The sequence below is a fragment of the Coturnix japonica genome, chromosome 3 (assembly GCF_054131305.1).
Source record: "Coturnix japonica strain WE chromosome 3, WE-NBRP24, whole genome shotgun sequence".
NCBI lineage: Eukaryota > Metazoa > Chordata > Aves > Galliformes > Phasianidae > Coturnix > Coturnix japonica.
In genome coordinates, this window is record NC_140665.1 from 9,351,507 (window position 1) to 9,375,473 (window position 23,967).

The 23,967-nt window shown below is 38.8% G+C and overlaps 1 long non-coding RNA gene across 21 annotated transcripts in view; it reads right to left on the reverse strand.

Moving 5' to 3' along the window:
- Positions 1-23,967, reverse strand: part of LOC107310797 (uncharacterized) — a 423,706-nt gene that overhangs the window by 152,255 nt on the left and 247,484 nt on the right. Inside the window, exon 2 of one of the 21 annotated variants that reach the window (XR_014944415.1) lies at positions 16,135-16,298. The exons of the other annotated variants lie outside the window; for them this stretch is intronic. This is a non-coding gene — a long non-coding RNA (uncharacterized LOC107310797). The remainder of the gene's footprint in view (positions 1-16,134; positions 16,299-23,967) is intronic. 21 annotated transcript variants of the gene reach the window in all.

Here is a 23,967-nt window from a genome sequence, read left to right on the forward strand (position 1 = left end):
TCACATGGTGGGCAGGCTCAGAGCCTGCTCCATAAGGATGTAAGGCTCTCCAGTTGCCCAGGGACATTTGTAGAGGCTGAAACCCTGTGGGCAGCTTGCTGTGTTGTGAGCCCAGTGCTTTTGAGGCACCTTCCCCAAATATACTCAAAGAGTCCTCTTATTTTTGTCCCATAAGAGAAGAAAAAGCATAAAACAACCAACCAAAAGCCACAAGAGAAGAGTACCAAAACAAAACATCACTGCCCCAGGAAGCACAGGCCTCCCCAAGTGGTCAGCCTTACCAGTACTGCCACAAAGGCTAGATACAGCTCTGTAGTATTTTAGGGGAAGAGGAAGAAGTGGGTTACTCTGAATTTTTAAGTATACAGATATATAGTTCTACATTTATTATGGATGTAATTTCGTTGTTTAATATTTATATTACTTTTGGAGTTAATTCTACTGCCCATTTCCTCCCCCAACCAAAACCTTTCCCCACATTCCTTGCTCCAGGCTCTTAGCCCATAACATTGGGCAAAGTGAATCCAGGACATAAAAGTAACGCTCTCTTAAAGGAATGAATTGTTAATGTCTTAAAGGATGGCACCTAAAAATTACATATTTTACCACTCTATAAAAGATTGTGAATGTTTGCGTATGGAACTTCCAAACTGAAAACCAAGCAGTGCTGCGATAGATCTGCCCAAATAATGCATACCAGTATTTGAGGTACACTTCCTTCATGGGTATGTTTGACCACAAAGCAAACTACTTCAGTACAAACTTCAATAAATTCATAATGAAACCTCAGTTGTAACAGTTATCAAAGCAGAGTTCATTGCCCTTGTTGTCAATAGCATTTCATATGGAAACAAAGCTGATCAGGACACAGCTCACAGCTAGTTAGCAACAGGATACTTTCATTCATATTAGAAACAAGAATTCCCAACAATAACTAAGAAATGCAGTATGTCTAATAAGTCACCTTTCTAGAAACCTTATCAATATCCTTACCAGTATTAGATTACATTTTCCATCACTTGATTCAAATAAAAAACACAACTGAAAACAAGAACTAATAAGAGCACAGTTTCTTATTCTAGAAGGAACATCTTCGCTCTACACTTCAGTAACAATGGCTAAAAAACTGTGCCCGATTGAGCTCACCAGTAGTTCCATTGGATAAATGGCCTGAAGAGTTGGATAGGGTATTTATATTCATTACAGGTTGGAAGTCTGGGACTTGGTTGAGTACACAGAAAACAGCAAACACAATACGACGTATGCTGGAATAAGTTGTCTTCAGAGCAACGTACATTCGAGGGGGCATTCTGATTCCTCATAACCAGTGCTTAGTTGAAGCATTTAACTTATCCCCTCCTATAGACCCCAGTCTGCCAATAGTGCAACAACGCAGAAATTCCCCCAAAACACAACCTCAGGCTGGCTCAGAAATATACTAATATTAAGTAGCAGAGCTTTTAAAATCAGATTTATTATGGCTACAGCGTAGAGTTCTGTATCAGGGGAGGCCAAGTCAGTTAGCTACAGCCTGGTTGGGAGCACCATCAGATTTGTGTAGCACAAGTGGAGCTGAGAAGGCAGTAGAGACCATGCAGGCAGCACTGGTACCTGGCCGAGATCCTTTGCCACTATCTCAGAACATTCCTCACAATGCTGCGAAGTGCTCATTTAAAAGCTTATGATATTATTTTACTGGCTATAGAGCTTGATGTTTTGTTTTGTTTTGCACTTTAAGTCTCTATTAACCACAGAAGATCCCTTCACCACAGGTATTGCACGTGTGTGTGCCCTTAGCACACCTACCAGCAACACCAAGCAGTTCCAGCACACAGCTGCTCCAAGCCACCAGCCTCCACCCCAAGGGAATGAACACCACCGAGATCTTGACTCTATTTTGGCACAATGTTTTCCTAATTGTTACAACCACAGAACCCTTCTCCAGCAGTGATGGGGAGTTAAAACAGCAGTGACCTACACGATGCATCCTGGCAGATACTTTGCAGCAGGATTATTATCTCATATTCAGTGACTGCAAACTGTTTGGAAGTAGACAAGGGAGGAAAGTTCAGATGTAACTGAGAGATGCTGGAGGAACTACCAGAAGATAACTATTTGATACAATGACTACATGCAGGCCATTTATTTTATTCTTCTATTCATGTAAAAATACATTTTCTATTTTTTATATAATGAACACAAGCATCATTATACTTTTTTCAAGTACAGAGCCATGCTGTGACTACCTTTCTAGCGTACAAATGAACACATAATTTTGTCAGACCAGCCACTTTCCTCATTTAAGAGACTTCTTGTAAAAGATACAGATACGCCAGGTAGAGTAAGCTGTCAGTACTAGGTAAAGGACATCTCTAAGCTGAAGCTTACAGGAGAAATATTAACAATAAACATCAAGGCAGACAATACAGAAAAGCTGAGTCCTCACTGTACAGTTGAAATAACACGAGTATAGCGTACAGTTAGAATAATACAAATATAGTTGGAAATATTTCTATCACATCCTGAGCTGCTCTGGATTCAATCATTTGCAAGTTTCCTGAACTTCTGAATGGAACGGGTTTTTTTGTATGTTATAATTGATAAGTGTCTAAACATTTGCTGTTTGTGTTTTTATGTGAAATAATGAAATATTTCAGTTTATTCCTGAATATATTCTAGTTAATCCAGAATTCTCAAGATATACTTTTTTTTTTTTTTTTTTTTTTTTTTTAAGTCTATCATTTTATTTTGGGTAGAACAAAACATTTCAGCTGCTCTGAAACACTGTAATCTTTTCATGTGGCTAGTAAAAAGAAGAAACACTGCATACCAGTCACACAAGTCATTCAATGAGCAAGCACACCTGAAGCTGTTTCTACAGCCATGGTGAAATTTACCAACTGATTCTGCAGTAAGATGCCAGCTGAACAGTTTCTCTTCCTTCCTCTGTTTTGTCCATTTTGATTTTCATTTTAAAAGGATTGTTCATTATTCTACTTAGAAAAATCCTCTCTTTTCCTCAGAAGAGAACGTTCAGATGATACCTCTCTCTCTCAGGGTTTGAGTTGTATTATCCACCAGGAGGGCCACTCTATCATAGAAGGAGATCAGGTTGGTCAAGCAGGACCTGCCTTGCATGAACACATGCTGGCTAGGACTGATCATCCAGTTGTCCTGTACATGCCAAGTGATCTACCTCCAGATGATCTGCTCCATAGCTTTTCCTGAAGTTCCCTGGTTCCCTTTACAACACCTTCTTATAGGTGGGAGTCATCTTAGTAAGCCTCCAATCCTCTAGAACCTTTGTGGTTGACCAGGAATACTGATAGATGACAGGAAGCAACTTGGCTATCACCTCCACCATCTCCCTCAGCATCCTCAGCTAGATCCCATCTGGATCCCATGGAGTTGTGGCAGTCCAGGTGGAGTAGTAGGTCTCTAATTGTTTCTACCTGAAACACAGAGGGGTTTATTCTACTCCCTATTCATGACTTCCAGGTCAGGCAGTAGAATGCCCTGAGGATAAGTGGTCTATAACAGACCCCCACCAGGATGCCAACCTTAATTTTACTTTAAAGGGACAGCAGCACACACGGTGTGACTATGCAGGTGTCATACCAAAATTTCTATTAATAAACCCTCTGACTTCAAAAATTTGATGTTTTTTCATTGATATTTCTGACTCTGTGATCATCTGTAAATGGGTCTGGTAGTTAGACCCTGCCAAAGCAAGCCTCTGACTCATGAGTCTTCTTTTCCTTCTCACTTCCTTTATGACCTTCTCAGTGTCACATGGAAAACACGACCCATAGATGCTAATACAGAGAATGTGGGGAATGTTGCTAGTCCTAACATAGCATCAACAGCTCAGGACTTCTTCAGCTCTATGTGCCCAGATTAACATGCTGAAAGGCAAAGATGAGAGCCCAGCCATCAAACTTCTGAGACTCCAGAACCATGCATTATGTACCAGAGCAGCAAACTTCCCTGCACCATGAATTGGAGTTGGCATGGGCCAAAGCACAGTGTTCCATGCTCTCTGGGAAAGCAGGAGAAGCTCAGAATCACTATCAGGCTGCAGCTTAGACAGCTGAAAACAGCTCCCTGAAGCATGGGGCTCAGACTTGTGGAATCCAGCAGGAAATGAAGGTAATACCCATAACGAAATATAGTTTTCTGCAACTTCCTGAACAGGGGATCTGCAAAATCTCCAAAGATAATCCAACATAATTCTTTAAAACCTCCCTGACTACTGCTGCTCATGCTGGACAGAAAGCTCTGGATGTCCTCTGCAGACCTGAGCCCCTTGCCTGAGCCATTTAACCACAGCCCCTCCATGTGTGCAATGCTGCACCTCTCAGAAGCACGGTCAATCTGGCACCACAGTGTAAATAATCTCAGCTACTTCAAAACATCCTTGTCTGTGGGACGAGGAAGGATTAACTCTGCAATTTCCCTGTTAGCACAGCTAAACCATTAATGAAATTTATCCATGTTATATGTCTAAATGAACGCACACAGTTTCTAACGTGTTGTTCCTTTCCTACAGTGAAGCTTTTGCCCTAGCCCTACAAATTTAATTATTTACTCAGTTTGGCTGAATTTCACAAAGCATTAAAATGTTAGTTCTTACTTAACATTCCTTATAAATTGCATTTATTAATTTCAGGAAGGAAACTTGCCATTGCTACAGCAATTTAAATTAGTACCACATGGCTACAGACTGCTGCTGAATGATTCTTTGGGGGCAAAATCAGTTCTTTAAAAGTATTTAAATGACGCTACAGATAAGCTAACTACATTTTTGTCCAAGAAGTCACGATTTATCAAAAATGTAATAAACCATGGATGAAATATTCATTGTAAGCTGCAGAAAACGTGGTCCATGAAATGACATTTTAGCATCTCTCAATGTGGTCATCCTAAGGTTTGCTGACAGTGCACAATAATGCTCCACTGATATTTAACAGTCCCCGTTTCCACGTTCCTCTGTGATACCATGACTTTATATACTCCAGTTGTAGTAGACTGTTAGTAAATCAGTCAACTTGGTTATACAATGTTGCTCATCATTATCAATATGGAAAGCAAATGAGGAAAGGAATTCCTCCGCTTCCCACTTGTTCCCGCACTGCTCCAACACATGCACACAGCCAGTGCACCTTGGCAGAATTCTCTCTATCCCAAGGATGATTATGGTTCCTATGAAAAATCACCAGGCAGCATGAGCTGTGGTATTTCAACAACTGGAGACCCTTTAACCTTGACGTAACAAGAGTACATCAGCACCTCCTATAGGAAAATCTGAATGAATAGCACATACAAAATAACAAAATAGATGTATAAAATAATAGATTCATCTTCCTGTGGCTAAAGATAAATATTAAATAATCCTATCTGCTTCTGGCTGAAAATTAATTTCTTCTAAGGCAAATAGTGTAATACGTATATGCGTTTCAATTCCCGTTTGGCAAAGAACCTATTTTCAGTATGCAGTATGCAGACTTTCAAAATACTGGAACTATGTTCATCACAGACACACTTAAACAAATAAAATTTTCTTCCTTCGGGTACAAATTCACTGCGGTCTGATAAAATATAGATATATTTTTAGAGCATCAGTATTCCTACCAAATTCAGATATTCAGACTAAAAGGACTCTTTTTTAAACATTTCCTTTTCTTCTTTGAAAGATGAATAATAGGTTTCATCAGAAATAGAGTGTCATTACTTTAAAATAGCTCCAGAGGTACAGCTACATAATGCTAAGCAGTGCCATGCAGAGATGCTCAAGAGATTGCTCTCAAAAAGCTAGCCTGAGTATCACATACAGTCGAGATGTGGTACCACAGCACAACACAACTTAGCTTATGCAATATGCTGACATGGCTGTGTTGCTCCTGGAAGCAAGGCTGGTTCACTCCGAATGAGTTCAGGCATCTCTTCATAGAAATATATCATGCTATTTAGATGTAGTGCTAGCGAGAGGATCTGAACTTTTTTTACATCATTCTCCAGGTAACTTCTTTCTTATGGTAAACTTGAGGCACGTTTTGTCCTCACTTTAGTATTTTAAAATTTCCCCTCGTGCCTGCCCTTAGAATAAGAAAGCATGACTGACCTTACTCATTACCCAAGCATGGAGAGCCTGGATATCTTTACAAGTTCTTTACAAGTTCCTTATGCTGTTCTTCCAAACAGCTTCCTAACATACAAGTACACAAATTTACAGGCATACTCTTCATTCTAGGTTGTTTTGTGGTCCACTTCAGGCTCCGTAAGGAAGTTCCTTGCACTAAATTTGTCCCTTGAAAATTTTTTGGTTAATCTCCATGACATTATCTTATTTTGAACCTATTCAGTTGTATATAAACTTCACAGATGCAGATCTGCACAGATCTTAAATTGCATGGAAGCTCTTCCATGTTGACTGATGTCCTGAAAACATCCAGGTCAGCCGTGTGTTAAGAATATGGCTGCACTATATCTGGACTACTATCTGTTAGGATGAAGATGAAGATGCAGTTAAGTACCACAGTGTATTTCAGTTTAAAAAGTCAAGAAATGCACACAAAATAATATGCATAAAATCAACATTCTGTTGGTCTTAAATGTTAGGAAGGCATCTTGCTTATTTTGTGTCTTTCTGGTATGGTGACTACCCTGGTACCGCACACAAGGAGACGACGGATATGTAGATTTGCAGTGGTAAGAAGGTATCCAATTCATAGCATACATAATATGACGGTAAGCATTTGTTGCTACTATTGAAATTTGTGCATCCAAACATTCCGTGAAGTCAAATGTAATCTTAGGCTGCCTGCTGCCTTGGAAACTAGTGGTCAGATATTCTCTGCAGTGGGCATAATCAGCTAGAACATTTTGATTAGATGAAATTTCATGGAACTAAAATATTTCACATGCTGGTTTCAGTGAATTTCTTTCAAGGACTGAGAGAGCACTACTCAAAAAAGTTTGGACACTAGGATGTTTATGCACAAGATTCAAGTCTCTGTTGGACCAAGTGGTCTAGAATTAAATCAATGGCACTTCAAGGCAAAAATAGGCTGGTTAGACTGCTAATAAAGAACAGACTCAACAGATTTTAGAACATTTTTTTGTCTGAAAGTAATTTCTACTTTTGTATGTGGTATGATTCTTTGCTGAAACCAGTGAAGCCTTGATAATTCAAGTAGAATTTGCACATTTGCCCAGAAGCGGAACACTAGGGCTAAAAAGGCTAACTACATAGATGGTTTCATACAAAGGCCAGTTTACAGAGGATCTAAAATGACTGAAACTTCAGTTAATGAAGGTTTTAATTTAATATTCTTGCTTTGGAGAGAGAGAAATTCATTTTCCTCAGATTTTAAAGTTACAAGGCTGAACAAAAGGTGTTGTTATTGCGGGAGAGTGAAATCAAATTAGCAAGGAGAAAGAGAATTAGTGTCATGTACATTTCCACATGTCCTACCTCCACGGGACAAGAACTGTAGCTCAGAAAGAATGCCTAGTGGTGGTCAGGAGGATGAGGAGGGGACAGACGTAAATAATTTCTCTCTAGGAGGATTAATACATAAGGCAGAACAAATAAACTGAAGATCTTCCCAGTCTTCAGGTGAGATGAGGAAATGAGGGTTTAAGAGAAAGCTAGAAAGCACATTCAGAGCAATGATCTGGTTTCCAATAGCTGAGTCTAAGGCTTTGAAGGAAAGAAAAAAAAAAAAAAAAAGAAAAGCATTGACCAGACAACGAGCGAGCTAATTAAAATGGTCTGTTGTGGAAGGCATCTGCATTCCCTGTTTGTTATCAATTTGTTTAGGCTCCAATTCACCAAGTGTTTCCAAATCTGGATAGATAGCTCTTTCCAATAATCTAGCAAAGCCAAGTATTACCTCCTGTTCTGTTAGCAAGGCTGGATCTTAAAAACAGGATATGGACTTCTTGCACAGGTCTACAAACCTAAACAGCCATTTCAAAAATCATAGAATCATAGAATGGTTTGTGTTAGATTGAAGATGTCTAATTTCAACCTCCTGCAATGGGAAGGGCTGTCAATCACTAAATGTCAAAAGCAGGTAAGTTTGTTTTGCCGTGTGATTACCTTGTGAAATGCTCCTCCCATTTTGCAGAGCTACCACTGCAGCTCCCTGATGCTGGTACTCCAGCACCATAGCCAGGATTCCTCTAGTGGGTTAGACAGGAATTGTGATGGCCAGAACTTGCAGACTGCCATGACTCCCCATCAAACTAATGCTCTTCATTAAAAATGTCCTTTCAATCACTCGCATTTCTTTGCATACAGAGAGATGAAAACTCCTGAGACTACTCAAGGTCAGCTATGCATGTGGATATCCCTTTCCCATATTTCAAAACTTCGAAATGAGCTCTATTTTTGCTTTCGGGCTTTTACACTACCCAAGAGCAAAGCTGCCCTTTGAAAGTACTAGGCGGGTCACACTTTCCAATAACAGTCATTAGCAGGTATGCCTGGGATTTTGAATTCAGCACATTTGTATGGAAGTCATCCTCTTGTTGTCATTTTACTCCTTACAGATCATCTCGATATTAGGCTCATAAAACCAGTTTGTTCCAGAAAATAAAAAATACAGATGCATTTCTGAAAAAAAGGCAAGGAAAGCCACTGTGCAACAAGCAATGCTATTACTATGTGCTCTCTGAGGGCTATGGTCAGTGCAGGGGAGGTTTCACACCTACTCACTCTTCTGTAGTGATCATGTTTTTACAATTTCAAATTTAATACTTTTTCCTAATATATTATACATTACCTCCCATGTATTTAAACTGTACTTAAAAGCATGCTAAGAACTGGTAATTCTTTAATGGTTGTTCACTTACAAGCGATTGTGGGTCATTACACAATCATTTAAAGGGCATTAATGAGAACCATTTAATGGTTTTAGTAGAATATCATTGTAAGGGACAGGGGAAAAGTTACTGGCTGTAAATTTTTATGACCACTTCTTACAAAACGTATTACTTTAAAGATTTATGTATGTAACAACGAGTACAATAAAAGCCATGCTAAAAATAATTTGAAATCAAAGTAATGCATATAGATAAGGTCCTACTTGTGGCAGTTTAGCAGGCACACAGTAAGATTTTCCTTTTCTTCTGGATAGCTGCCTACTTGCAGTGCAGCTTCAGATTTCTGTATGAAAAGCCTTGGCAGAAAAAAAATATTAAAAGAATCACTCAGGTCTGCACTTCAGCAAAACGTAACTCTGTCCTTTACGGCTTATATTTTGTTTTTACTTTGCGCTCATTGTTTTGCATTAAGAAGTCAGACCTTTTTTCTTTTCAGTGTTTTTTTTTCCTATTGGATGCAGCACAATGAGACAGTTTTAACCAGAATGGAAGGAGAATTACTTTTACCGAGCATCTTAAACTGGACATTTTGTTGGCTCTTTCGAAATGGAAAATAGAGATGAATTCTGTGTGCCAAAATTAAAAGGTTGACTATTTCCCCACAGGGAAATTCTTTATTACTATCCTCGATCAGTGCATACCTTAAACTATGAAAAATTATTTTGAAAACTATTCATATGGAAGCATTAACCTTATTAAAGTACTTTAATAACAAAACAGTCATCATATTATGCCCGGCTTTGTCCATTTGTAATTCACATGGAATACATAATAAGGAAGACAATGCCCTTTTTCCCCCAGTATTCTTGCATAAGTAGGAGAATATTTCTAATTAAAAAGGCAGAGTTAGTACAGCACATGAATTGAACCGAACCATATCTCTAGAAATGCTGATATTTTACTGTTTGCATTAAGTAAGGATTGTATTTCTCTCTGAATCTGGCCCAATACCCATTACCAATAAGATTAAGATTTAAGATAACTTGGTCAAAAGATGGTGAATTATAACTTTTAATTAAAATGTAGAAAATGGTTTCTTTAAAACAAACACAGTAATACTTTCAAGATCATTAATTTTTTATGTAATGAACAACAAGATCAACCTGAATATTTTAAAATGTGACATTATAGGGCCAAGGCAATGATTTTTAGGAAGTTACCAATGCAACAAAATCAAGCAATGCAGTTAATGTCCTATAGGTTTTTGGGGTTTCTTTTGTGTGTGTGTCTTTGGAAACACTATTGTCCTTCCATGAAGAGCTTTAGCTTTCTATCACCTTTCTAAAATCCACCCTAAGTTCCAACTGAGATGAGAAAAATACTGGGGTGAGTAAAAGGATTCCATTACTCTTGCTATGCTGTCTGCACTTACCAATGTACTGTTTTGGTTCTACTAAAGCAGTTCTGGAGCTACACTGATTTGATCCACTTGTGTGTCTGAAATGGTATGCACAAAAATACTAGTAGGGATTAACATTATGCGAAATGGTGACACTTTCCTATTTACTACAGACTAACATTCTATTGACATCTCACTTATCCCTGTGCATCACTGTGTTTTTGCTGCCAGAATTCTGCTTAGTAAGAGAGTACAGCATAACCAATTTTATTTAGACAATCACTGTAAAAGTTTGGGAGCCCAGCACAAAAGGAGTCAAAGCTCCCAAGAAGCTCAGCAACCAAGGTGTCTCTGTGCATTGACACAAGGTGCATCCACACAGCCCAGCCTCCCAGTGCCATGTTCTCTGCTCTGGAATTCTGTCAAAGAAAACCCTCACTCATACCTGACTGCATCATGGCCATGAAGCAGGGACTTTGGGGAGCAGGATAAGATCAAATTTGCTTCTACCTGCAAACTCAACTAGGATTTAAAACCTGAATTTCTGAAAGCAAAAGGGTGATACACTAAAATCAATGGACCACTTCATTCCCTGGTTTTGTGATCCCTCTCACTATTTGCATTTTTCAACTCTCTCCCATTTTATTTTTTCACTGGATATTAATCACTGTTAACTGTGTATCCCCACACCAATTCTTCACCTCATCAAAAAACAGCACCTGCATGCAGAGCACAAAATTAGGAGATTCATAAAAACCAAGGAATGAAATGGCACATTGGTTTAGTGTGTCTGTCTTTCACCTCTAGGAATACAGATCTGTGAAAGAGAAGGAAAAAGAATTAAGGAGAACAAGAATTAGAAAGAAAGAAAGAACAATAGGGACACAGACGGGAAAAGAAGATAGGAAACGAGGATGAAGATGAGTGAACATAGCTGAGAAAGCAAAGGAGAAAGCAAGAGATCAGTGCATAAAAGAATAAGAATTACACAAGATGATTCTTATGCACACTTATATTTGCGAAGTACAAAAGATTAAAGTAAAGAGAAAGGTGAAGGCAAAGCACCAAAATTATTTACGTTTTTTCCTATAGCCCCACTGAAAAAAAAAGAAAAAAAAGAAAAAAAAAAGGAAATTAAATGCCATAAATATATTAAAAAATCAAATACTTGATTTACAGTGAGAAAAGCAAATAAACTGAGTTACATTATGAGGTTGTAGAGGTCTCTGAGCACTACATAATTTTAATTTGCCATGTGTGCTGTAGTATCTCGAGTTACTGAGACCCAGTCTCGTTCAAGCATTTAACTTGTGCTCAGCACCCCTTCATTTAATCATACCATAACCCTGTGGTCTGCACAGGCACCTTTGCCATGACGATATTGTGAGATCAACTTCCTTATCACAAAACAATGATTTGCAGTAGTTACTGACCTCTTTTTTCTCCCACAGACAACGGTAACTCTTTTTCAGACCTTCTAAATTCAATAGTGTTTACTGGTGGTCCTACAAATGCTCATGCAGACTCACAAATATGACCTTGAGGTGGGTGGTATCCTAAAAATGATACATCAATGTGCAATGAAAAGGAGAATTTATTTATGCAGAACATAAAGCTAAGTTTAAATATATTTTAGACCATCTGGAAAACCACTGTTAAAAGAGAGAGACCACAAAACGTTTGGGTTGGAAGAGACCTCAAAACTGACCCAACCCAACCCTCGGCCGTGGACTGGCTGCCCCCACCAGCTCAGGCTGCCCAGGGCCCCATCCAACCTGGCCCTGGGCACCTCCAGGGATGGGGCACCCACAGTTCACTGAGCAGCAGTGCCAGGGCCTCACCACCCTCTGGATAAAGAATATACTGTAGGGTAAGCCTTGGAATTTTTCCTTCCATTTTCTAAACTGGAGATGGTATCTTTTGGTATTCATGCAGAGACATCTGAATGTAGCACTGCACAGTTTGTGCATCTGGTCACAAGACAGCATGGTTAGGAGCCCTGCTCTGTTGGCTTAGGAAAGGGTGCTTTTCTGCTTGATCACAATGTAATTCCTATATCTGGCTCTGGATTTCAGATGTGCAAATAACCTTCTGCTCCAAAGTATATTTTCTTCATAAAATGCAGAATTTGAGTTGGTAATACAGGCTCACTGCAAGACAGCCATATAAGCTCCACCTGATGGTACTATCATAGTAGAACTGATGGATGTGCTAAATTTTTATGAATATAGGAGCATATTTTTCACTAAGTACAGCACAAGCAGTGCACTCAACAAAAGTTGGCAAGCAGAAAGTCACTTGCTTCAATTCCTGCCTGAGTGCCACTGACTCCCTGAATGATTTACCTCCTCACTTCAGATTCCCCATGTGTAACAGGAGAACAACACTTACCTACTTCACAGCAAGACCCTTGTGAGAACTAATTAATGTTTGTTACACAACACTCTGAATTGTAAAATGCTATTTAAGTGATAAGCATTACTGCCATGATTATCAGTGTTGTCCCGGGTACCAAAGAGACATGAAGCGGACCACCATAAGAGATATTCAATATGTTACAAACAACACTCAAAACAACGGCAAAAAGCATCAAATTCTTTTCATTTTCTCAGGATTATCAAGCACTTAGAAATGAAACAAAAGTAGTTAACAATGATCTGCTTGCTATACAAGTTGCTTTGCTAGGGACTGAATTTTCTGCAGCACTTACTATGACCATGTAGTGTCTCATCCCATAAGCGGCTGCTTGAGTTGGGCATCAATGGGAGCCATTGTGCAAGGGCAGCAGGCCAACTGAAACTGAAATGTTGTGTATGTGCACTTTAACAAGTCTTCCTTTTCAAACTTTGCTTCCTGTGGAACTTCATTTCCTCTTTTAATTCTATTTTCCCTTTCTAAATAACAAAGGTAACATTACCCAATGATGTAATACGCTAATGAGAAAAGTGCTGGAAATTGCATCCCATGTGATAATAACCATATCTGGTTTTGAAATTTCAACATGAATTATACCTCAAAATCTATTACAAGCTATCATTTGCAAATTTGTAAATTATTTGTAAATTTGCAAATTGTTTATAAATTACAAACTCTTGTGTCCAAAAGGTAAGGATATGGTCCTATATGTGAAATTTTATTTGTTTCTGCAAGGTTGGGTTTGCTAGAAAACCCTGTTATTCATAAACCTGGGACAGATGCATGCCTAGTTTGTATGTTGAACTGACCAACTCAGTATGCTTTGAATAACTAATAGATACGCACCAAGGACTTCTGTTCCCCTGTAAATTTTTCCTCATTAACCTGAAGTTGTTTGAACTTCATTCAGAAATATATTTACATCCAGATCAATGGGAAGCAAGACTATCCAGATAGTGTTCTACACTATATTTTAGTGTCCTAATCCTATTAAGTGCTATGAGATTTATACCATGAAGATCATGTACCGTGCTATAATTTACATTTAAAAGTTGGCTTTCAATTGCTTACCCTTGGCCTGTTCTTCCATTATATCCAAATTAATTAATAATATCTATAATATGTGCTTTCCTATGCTAAAGCAAATAAAGGAGTGGGGTGCGGAAGCAATTACAATAACAAAATTCAAACCTAAATAACAAAAGTTCTTTATCATTTTAATGTACTTGAAAGAAGTTGTCCAGGTATCTTCACTGTCTTGATGTAATGCATCTAAGATACATTAAATTAACTATAGAAAAAATATTAACACACATTCTATGTTTTTGACTCAAGTGCCTCCACAAGAGATCAGGATGGCAGCTCACAGTATGCAAAGTACAGAGGGCTTTAGTAAGATCTTCTCTATTAAACCCTCAGTGCTACTGCAAAAACAGATAAAAGTGTAAATAAATAGATATCAGAGGAACAAAACCTGAGAAAACAGTTCTTGTAAATATGAAGTGGAGGTTATCTTTAAACACTGTACTGAAGGATAAAATATTGCTCATTAATACAGATTTAAGATACTCAAATTTAGATTAGAAGACAACTATGTGCACAAGAAGCAGGGTGTATTTTTGCTTTAATATAATGATGTCAAGGGCTTTCGGATCAATAGGCAAGGATATATGTGTCCCTAGAGCACCCAGGAGCTGGTTGCAACACAGGTAACAGCAGCACAGGGCTTGACACCAGACTGCAAGTGAGCAGTAGCCCAAGCAACATGCATCACCAAGAACCACAGCCAAGTTCATTTTGTATTTTCATTCATTCAACTAGTGCCTCTGTTAACACTTCTGGGAAAAAGGGAGGAGGAAACAAGGAATGTGAAACTAGGAAACCTGCCATGAGACCTACCTAAAGCGCACATTTCCAGATTGAGGCCAGGTTGTGATCAGCAGCACATCTCATGTAAGATAAGGGGCATGCTGCCACTCATTTGACTTTCAGTATAAGGCACAGCATGGCAAAAGCAGGTTCAGATCATTAAGGAGAGGATTTGACATAAATGGGATGCATTGAAACTAGGCATGTATCCCATAACTGGAATCCAGGTCCCCTTTCATTGTATGTATTTTGCCTTTCCAAACAAAACATGGGGACAGGTGGGTCCAGAAAGACAGAGGCCACCATGACATGTAAATGACTAAGCCAACCTGCAGCCAAGAGCATTTCTGCTGAATGTGCTATTCTTCCTTCCAAAGTGGATGGTAAAAAGATGAAGACGAAGAAGAGTCGGTGCATATGAACTGACAGGAACTTTAAAATGTACTGAAGTCCCAGGAAGCAGAAGCAAGAGCAGAAGTGGCAGAATGGGACATGGGCTGTGCATTAGACAGAGCCTTTCAAACAAAGCATGCCTGGTCCCCTTCTGATAACAGGGGCACTACAATATGTCTCTTACCATACTAAATCTGTCTGTACCTTTGTATGGGAAATCACAGCCTGAACCTCTGATCAATCAGCTGAGGCAAGTGTTGGGTCAGCTACGGGAGCACAGGTGAGAGTAATCTAGCTGTGCTCCTGGAAGGGGGTGGAGCTCGACTCCACCTCCTCTAAGACCTCATTTAAGGGCTGACCACCACGGAGGTAGCATCTTTTGAGACTGCCTTGGCTTTTTCAGCCAAGGCATTGATATTGGTAAGTTTTCCTTTACTTTTTAAATATTTACTGTCTTTCATATTATCCAACCTTACAACTTTGGACCTCCATTTTTAGAGCCATTAAGAGTCCCAAATAAGGGCAAATAAAAATGAGGAGAGGAATTTTTGTTGGCAGTGTTTTTCCCCTCTTGTGTCATGTTAAATAGCACAGTCTCAAACCATTCCTCACACTGTTCAAATGAGACCTTCAAAGAAAGGTCTCTTTCTTTGGGTGGACCCTCTTGTCATCATTAGGCTAAGCAGAAAGAGAAAACTGCTGTAAACAACAAGCTTATGAAAGAGAATGTTAAATATCATGCCACCAAGTCACAGGAAACTAAGGCAATCTGATAAGCAAGCCATGGCCATGATAAGCACAGTGTTCTCATCAGAATGTAATGTGGTTTCCTTCTCTTTACTCTGCATTCTTTTCTGCCCACTACTTCTGTATGACAAAAATAAATAACTAAATGCCAGTAGGAAAAAAAGTAGGAGAATAAGAAAAAAAGCATAAAATGCAAGTTTAGTGGTAAAAAAGAAAACAAGATTTGCAGAAGAAAGCACAGTCCAGAAACAACAGGGTATGTTATTAATAATCACTGTGTTTGTTTTCAAAGACAGAGCTTTTTCTCATGATAAATAATAGGAGTACAGGTACGGCACCTGCCTGCCTACACATCATCCCCACTTGCTAAATGATGTGCTACCTGATGAGTTAAAGCTGCACATCACTCATGCCCCAAATGAGCAAACTGATCGCTGGTAAGAGAGTGATCAGGCAGGAGTGAACAATTTGCTTTTTGTTACCTGTGATTCCAAAGGTGATGCTTGTGTGTTCTAAGGGCAGAATAATGCTGTACTGTGCTAGGTGCACAATAGCTGCAGTCACCTCCACGGCATTCACTGTGCTGAGCAGAGAATTCTTCCCAAACAACGTAGAGCCAAAGTGATAAAACTTCTCAAGTGAATCTCTACAATCACAATTAAGAGAATGCTGTATTTTAACTTTCTAATGACTTAGCTATGAATATCTTAAACTCTTGAAATTAACAGTAAAATATGTTTATGTAAGAAATGAGATGAAAAACAGAATTATTAATAGCATTACTATTTGCAAAAATGTTGCTTTATACATGGTATATTTATGAAGAACAAGTTCCCCAGAGCCTTGTGCTGCTGTTGTAACACTTTTCTTTACAATTGCATACTCTACTCATTCAGTTTGGGCTTAAAGAACTTCTGCCTTCTATGGCACCCCAGACTCATGCCATTGTGTCGTGTGAAGCCGCGTACATTTAGCCTTGGCTGCCTGCCTGAGCATCGCCCTCAGAGTGCCACCAGTATTTCTTCTGCTGACACCATCAGTGAAGGAAGGCACAGCAGAAGAGCACATACTTAGTAACATTCAATTCCAAGGACAAACAGATCTGTATGTGACTTGGGTTGGATTTTGCCTGAGCAGGAAAACGTGCCTCTCAAAGGTGTAGCAGACAGCTTCTCATGTGAGTTGCATTTGCGTATGGAAAACAAAACTCTCCATTCATGAACTGCTTGGCAGAAAGAAGGAAACTAAGAGCTATAAGGACTTTGATTAATTCAGTTTTCACTACCAGTCTCAGTTTACAGTAAGACATCTGTGTTGCTCTACTTCAGATATTTCTTCTCAGCACATTCACCAGAATTGTTCAATGATGGCTTAATTCTCTTGGCAGGGCATCACACCGCTATGGCTAAAATGAATCCTAACATTTACAGACTCCTACCCCAACACCAAACACAAATGGAAGAATCTGTTCAGCTCAGCACCAAGCTCCCACAGACACCTTGACCACAGCCACAGAGCTTCTGAGACGCTGGTAGGATTTGACAGTGAGGAAAACACCAGTATAGTTAAACACAATCAGAAGCCGATCTGCATCATGACTCCTGGGTCATTAAAGAAATGCACTTCAAGTAGTTTCAGAAGAATTGTAAACATCAGAAAACTGTGTTGAAAGGAGAAAACTTTTCTGTGTGCTAGGGAACACAGCATGGCTTGGAGAGGACTGTATGGGAAATCACAGCCTAGAAATCAAAATGCCTAGAAGACCCCTTGGAAACATGATCTTTAAAGAACGGTCAAAGTGAAACTTCTGCTTAAGCAGATTGCTGGATCTCACTCAAATCAAGCCCCAGTTCTTTTTGTTTTGACAGTTTTGCATTGTAAAACAGAAAACACATACAGTAGAAATGCAATCAAAGTCCTTACGACTTGAGTACCTAGAAGTCTTTCCTGTTTATAAATAGTAAAAACGTATGTTTATGTAAAGAGAAACACTGATTTACTAGAACTGATTGCTTCACAGTCTAATTACTTTTCAACTGGCTGTTCCAAATTAAGATGTCATTGATGGCTTTTTGTGATATATTTCATTTTAAGCAAATTTATTCTATAATAGAGCACATCATAATGGAAAGCAGAGTTCCTACTCTTCCCTCCTCTTTGTAGCCTGATATCTTGACAAGTAAATTAAATTTAGCAGTTAAAATGCTTCCATTAGTAATTTTATTAAGTTAATTAAGCAATCTCTCTTTCTGAATTTTAACTACATTCATTCCAGCACAACCTTGACTTTTTTTTGTTTTATTGTTTTAAATTCTATAAAATCACGATTGTTTCTGGGACAACGTATACATATATGACCATTCTTGAGACTGTGATGAACTCAACTAAGGAAATATCAGAAATTAAAAAATAAAATAAAATACCAAAGCCTTATTTTATTTTTCTTTGTGAATCAGAATTTACACATAAAAAACAAACAAAAAAAAACAAAAAACCCACCCAAAAATCTGCAAGTCATTCTACTATAATCTGAGTGATTCAAAAGCCTATAAGCTACAGCAATTGTACAGAAATTAAATGACAGTAGCATTTAAAATGAGTGTAAAAAAAAAAACACAAAAAACTAATATACAACAAACATTAGCTGAACCCTCACCTGTGGCTAAAGCCAACTTCAGTACACCTGGTTCATGGAAAGTCTATGTTTTACCTTGCATTTACCTTGTTCATTTTTAAAGAAGAAGCATAGATATAACAAAATACAACTGTTCTATTTTATATCCCTCCTCTCCGAAATGAGGGGCTAGGAGAAATCTCCAGAGTATTTCAATTGACTTCAGAGCAAAGAAGTCTGGGAAACATATCACCAAACTAAATTCATGTACTGTAAGCATGTGCTAGTGAAGCGCTTTGTTTTTTCAGTCACTACCACTGCAATATGCAAGAAGTCACTTGCAACGTTTTCAGATGGCTAAATAAATAAATAAATAAATCAAATTTATTTCCTCATTTAGAGGAAGGAGGTGATTCTTCAATAGAGTCAAACATTTAATTTGCCCCAGGACCGGGGCCAAACTAATGATAATGTCCACTTGACATTCCGTGGTCTGCTGAAAAAGAAGTGTCTACAAAAAGTAAAATACAATTATTTAAACCCAAACACTACCCAGAAGGAAGGTTGACATTCATTGTATATGACAAGGCCACCCAGGGGCATGGTTCAGCACAGGCAGATTAACATGTACAGATGTAACAGTGCTCCCTATCACAGCTAAACACGCATAAGTATAAGGAAGAAACAACAACTGTGAAGGGTGAATTATTTTCTGTACAAAAGATCAGCAGATATGAGTATTGAAAAAAAAAAAAATTCCTTGAGATTGCAATATAGAAATGGAGAAATGCTACATACCTCATTGATCCAACCCAATCTTAATAAAGGTAAAGCAACACCTGCAGACAGTCCCTGATGTACTAATGGGCAGAGAAAGCTTCAGAAAAGTGTGGTTTATGAGTGTAGTGGAGAAAAATCACTTCAATGAAGCAACGCTGTAAGGGTCACAAGGAAGTAAGATGAATCTCTAGACTCTGAAATGCTCGGACATTGTCCACCCTGCACTATAGAGCTGGGCAGCCCACAGCACATCAGTCATGCATACTCATGAGTGGTGGCCCAGCTCTCCAGAAACACACTTGGGCATGCATGGTGACACCGAGCACACAGGTGTTTTGTTACAGCAGCCACTAAAACAGGGCAGTGTTATTCTGTTCAGGCCATCTGTGGAGCATCTCTCAAGCTTTCTCTTCCTGCACATTACTCACAAGATCTTTCCAGCATGCAGAAGATGTGATAGCGAAGAGAACAGCACACTGAGCTATAGGTGGAGTAGAAAACAAGGCTTGAAGTCTGATTTTCCCATCTTAAGTTACAATTAAAAGTAGAGTTATTACATTATTCTTGATACTTCAAAGAAAATAGCACTACACATTTCACTAGTGATGGAAACACATTTCACTAGCAAGGAGCTTGAATACTTCCATAACTCTAGCAGTGAAGATTTTGCATGCACCTAGCGTGAATATCTTGCTGTGAGCTGATTCAATTTTGTCCTTCCCCAGGCCCCAGCCGTGGGAGGAATACTGTTTGTTCATTTACTCTTTCTGTAACAAAAGTACTGGAGGAAAAATAAGAACAAAAAATATAAAACAAAGAAGAGAAACTTTTTTGTACAGTGAAGTTCTGTATCTTTAAAGGGGAAAGGATGATTTTGTCTCAGTTTCAGTGCAAGGAAATATAAAATACAGAAGTTCCTGTTGGTGTAAATTGCTTAATTCTCTCTGCCCTTCCTTTTTTTTCCTCTTCACAAAATAATAATAATATTATTATTTAATATTATAATTTATATTATAAATTTATACACATACAAGCTCCCAGCAAGGACCAAAAATTTCCCCATCCCAAGATGGGGAAACCTAATTCTTTATCCACTATCATCTCTTTACTAATTACCATTAGAACCAATTTACAAGTAACAGCAATAGATGTATGATACAAAAGTTTGCCCTTTGTATTGCCTGAAGCCTAATCTTTATTTTTACATGCAGAAATAACAAGCCATACCAAAACTTCCAAAAAGTGATTTTCAAAAGTGAGCTGAGCCCTACTCATCCCATTCGCATTCACTATCCTGTTGTTTTAGACCTCTTCTTTGCAAACATTCTGAAAACTGGGATAGCTTTAAGAGCTGTTACGGGCATAAGGTGTTGGGTTGTTTGCTTTGGTTTTTGGCTGTGGGGAAAAAAGAATACCTGAAAAAAAATTAAGAAGTTAATAATATTAATTACATCAGAATGTTTGTGCTTCAGAGAACATCTCATGCATGTATTGCAAGTGAATACGATATTTCTACTACTTTACAATTCCCAAGCATAGAAAGGGATGCGGTGATCTTACAGGTCCTGCCAACTCAAATGACTCTACGATTCTATGATGATGCTGAGCTGTAAAATCAGCCTAATGTCAAGGCTACTTAAAAATTCCTTTAGAACAAGCAGAATCCTGGTTTTCCTCATTCCTAATAGCCCTTTTCACCTTATGGTAGCTCACCTGAGCAATACAGCTTTGTAGCATTGCACTTTGTTAACAGCATGGGAATGTGTGAGATAAAGCCAAACTCCCTCTGGGTTTGTTAGGTCTGCAAGTAGTTTTTCCATTCAGTGTGAATGGAGAATTCCCGACTCTCATCATATGGACAAGAGCAACTTGCCAAACATTGTCTCAAACAGGAGGGAAAAGGTAGAGAATTCCCAGCAATTTTAAGATATAAATGTCTTAGTCTCTTCCACATGTATTTTAAAGAGTGTCCTAAAAGCACAAATACAACCAATGAAACCAAAATCCCTCACCACTTTGCAGATGAAAGTGGAGAGAAACAGTCCAATCACAAGTGTTGACTACTGAGCGATATTGGTAACAGTTTCTCTTGCTTTCAAGAGCCCACCCTCCCCTTGCTTTCAGTGGACCCAGTGGACCCTAGCGATGTTTAGCCCAAATGCATTGCTGTTCTCTTAGAATGCAAGCCCTGTGTGTTCTCTCATTAAAGCCACCTTTAAAAAAGTTACATGAGCAGGTAATTCCTGCTGAAAACAGGTCCCCTTTTGACTTCTGATTTCTCCAGGAGAAGGCTTTTGCAACAAGCCCTAGAAACAAAGCTGGAAAGGATCATGAGAAGTTGGAAAGCCCATGCCTGGGCTCTCAGACAGCCTCAAGTACATTCGTGTTGGCCTTATACAGGCATTTTCCCAAGTTATTTAACACCTCTAATTGCAAGGTTAAGCAATTGCTCTCAGCAGCCTGTTGCCATGCTTAGAAAGTTTATAACCCAACTGAAAAAGAAAAATTAAAATCAACCTTGCTAAGAAACTGATTCATATTTTATAACTACTGAAGAGTCCCTCGTAGACTACTTCCTTCCAAATGAAACACACACAATTAGTTTAGCTAAGAGACATCCTGCTCACAGCAAACCTCACAAAGAAGCCCCACAGTATCCATGTCCACCTGCACCATGCCTTGCATTTCTCACCTCAGGGAGCCAGGCTGCCAGCAGCACTCTGCATGCACTTTGCAACTCAGAGACTCATGGTTGGGATCTCTGAATCAGTTTGTCCCCTTTCTTCTCAAAAGTCACACCACAGCAGATGCAGTCAGTCGTCATCATTAAGGCAGAAACATCAGGTAGTATAGTTGGGTCATGGTTGGACTTGATGATCTTTAAGATCTTTTCCAACCTGAACAATTCTATGATTCTATAATTCTAATGTTTACTGGAGAAGGTTAAGAACTGAAAAATATACGTTTCTTCTTGTGGCAATCAAATAAAGACACCTCTAAACAGCTGAAGCATCCAACCTGTCACCATGTCTCAGAACTCATGTTTTGGGCACACCAGCACATCCCTGTCAGATTCCTAATACACACACAGCTCTTTGCGTGGTCAAAACCAAACCAAACCTTATGTTGGCTGTGGGATTACAGAATTACTTTTCTCCCGAGCTTCAGACTCCCTTTTAATGAGTTAGCAGTAAATATATATATATATTTATATTTTTTTTTCCTTGCATTTGTTTCTATCTACAAAAATATACATATTTAACTCAATGTTTTAACTGCCATGCTCATAATTTACAAAGTAAAATAAATGTAAGGAACAGGAATCTTCCCTTAACGTGCATTGTGCTGTGCAACAAAGAGACAGCTTTGCAGAGTTTACACAGCCTCCCTATTCTCAACTCCTGCTGTACAAAAGGACTGCTACTGGTTGTACACAGAGGCTCAACACAAGCAGAAATTAACTGCAAGAATCTGAAAACCAAACCTAGCCTTTCAGAATTTGATTTGTAGGAAGAGAGCTTTACAGAATTGTATTCAATAAATTGTTATTTACTGTTCTGGGCTTGAAAGGATGCCCATCCCAGAGAATGCACAACTCAACAAAGAGGGAAGATTTCCTTGTTTTCCACTACTATTCCTGTGCAATAGGAAAGGCCTTGTCAGATGAAGCCTGTAAACACAACGGCAACACAAATTATAACTTAGAAATTAAGCAACTTTTCTGAGTTACACTTGATATTTAGGATATTCGGAGTTATGGTGAGTGGAAAAGAACCTGTAAACAAAGGTACAGGGACTAAGAGCACTCAATGCCCTTGCTGTAGCACAAGTCTGGACAGAAATAGCCAAGACAGAAGGTAGCTCTGTAATTGTTCAGGAAATATCTGAGTGATATAATACAAAGATGATACCCATTTCACCCAATCTGGAAGCTTGGGACCCTTCAGATTCAGGGAGATGAGTCCTGGGCAGCTGCAAGCTCCAGTTGCATCAGAGAATAGTGGCTGGGCTATGGTATGTGAGAGTTTTCCCCAGAAGGCATGAGAGCAGTGAAGTTCCAGTTCTAATGAAACTATCAATAGTAATCCTGTAACTGGGAGCTCACAAGCCTTGTTTAATGAACTTGACAGTAACAAAAAAAATAAAAATACTTTAAAAGCTTCAGTCTGGGTTTCATGTCCATGATGAAAGATGCAGAGAGTGTATGTACTACCATAGTGTGGGATCACGACCAACGAGGGGGCTGCTGTTCTGTCAGACCTCATGTCATTCCTCATCGAAAATGGGGCTGTTTCACTGTGCATACATTATGTCTCACACACATAAAACACTCCAGAATCTAGTCATGCTGGTGAGAGAAAGTTTGCAAGTATTTCAACAATCTGATGCTGAAAGGATCACCCATGCTGCTCTTATCAGATGGTCGTAGGGGATGACCTTCATACCCCACCAGGATTTCTACTGACTTCAATCACTGCTCACAGCTGATAGAAACCAATGGTGTGCTTCAAAACCTTTGCACAGGTACTGCTTATTGTGTTTCAGGGGTTATTATTAATTATTATTATTATTTTACTTTTGGGAGGAAACCATATTTTCTTCAAATTTCTGTGGCTGAAGTGCTGCTACATGCTTCACACAGAAAATATAAACATATGAAAATCCCAGCAGTGCACAAGGTTTTGCAGGTAATTTGTTTTCATCGGGCAGGAAAGCAATGCAGCGGTGCAGAGCTGAAATCTTTACCAGTTGCTGTGTCGTACTGAGACAGCCCAGGGCAGAATACCAGGCACAGCAGAAAGAGGAGAATAATTTCTTGGCCTACTGTTGTGTAATTTAGTAAATGAGACTTTTTTTACCCCCCTAAATGAGACAAAAGATTTGATTTGTTCACCCCAGCGGATAGGGTGAAAATCAAGAT